Below are 1091 nucleotides of genomic sequence, written 5' to 3'. Positions count from 1 at the left end.
ACACACAACAAACTAGCTCAAAAATCTAAACTAAATATGTGAGGACAGACTTCAGTACTGTGCGACCAGCTGTCTTTGCATACTTTTAAACTCTGAAAATTATGAAAGTAAACATTACTAAAAACTCAAAGCACAAAATCACAACCCGAATTAGACAACTGTCTCTTTAAAACAGAAGATACAGCTCTGCAAAACGAGTGGCTAAATTGATCGATAGATATAAATCTGATATGACTGTCAGGATGGCCGAGCGGTCTAAGGCGCTGCGTTCAGGTCGCAGTCTCCTCTGGAGGCGTGGGTTCGAATCCCACTTCTGACAATTTCACTTTTTTCTTTACTTTTTAGTATTAAACATTTTGTGCGTCGTCATCTCAACTGATTTGACATTCAAATATATTATGGCCAAGGCAAAGAGAGGCCTCTTAATTAAAAGCAAATTGTACATCAATGACTCAGAAAGAATTTGCGTGAAATATTTTGAGACTGCCAAAAATGTTGAAGTTTTAAAAACGATTTTTAGCTTTGGTAGCTAAAGCGGCGAGTGTAGTTCATCTGGCCATAATTAAGCAACGTTTCTCAGCTTATACAATTCTTACATTTTAATTATTTGCACAGGCTGGTTCTGCCTTTCCTTGTCTTTTCTTCGAACACTGCTATTCTCCAGCCAACCACACGATGGCGTCTCACCTTCAGGCAACACGTGCTCGGGAATTGCTTTGCAGTTGCATTTATGGAGCGCTTCAAATCTATGACAGGGAGAGTGGCACACTGACGTGGGAGAGGGCGTGGCTGGAAGAGCCTTAGGCATGGACGTCATCATAGGTGGCAAATCCAGTGTCAGGAGCACAGGGGCAGCTCCTTCTCATGGACGTCAGCTGGGGCTCCACTCGGATTTCTCTAAAAATTTTAATTACACTAATCAGTGGCATAACAGAATTGGAAGTCCTCCCCACCCTGCACAGAACATGGAGGGGGCCACCCTCTGGACTCACCCAGGCCAGGTGCTGTGCTGTTTGTGGGGTGTGGGGGCTAGAGCTTAGAGCACCCTCCCCCGCACAGCAAGGACTGCGGGGACCTTTGTTACGCCCCCG

The 1091-nt window shown here is 44.8% G+C and overlaps 1 non-coding gene across 1 annotated transcript; it reads left to right on the top strand.

Annotated features, from left to right (window-relative positions):
• Positions 1-236: 236 nt before the first annotated feature.
• Positions 237-319, top strand: TRNAL-CAG (transfer RNA leucine (anticodon CAG)). The gene has a single exon. It is a non-coding gene; the product is annotated as a tRNA-Leu (tRNA).
• Positions 320-1091: the final 772 nt, after the last annotated feature.

Source organism: Pleurodeles waltl, chromosome 4_2 (genome assembly GCF_031143425.1).
Source record: "Pleurodeles waltl isolate 20211129_DDA chromosome 4_2, aPleWal1.hap1.20221129, whole genome shotgun sequence".
Lineage (NCBI taxonomy): Eukaryota > Metazoa > Chordata > Amphibia > Caudata > Salamandridae > Pleurodeles > Pleurodeles waltl.
Note: the sequence above shows the minus strand (reverse complement) of the source record. Positions and strands in the feature narration are given on the sequence as shown.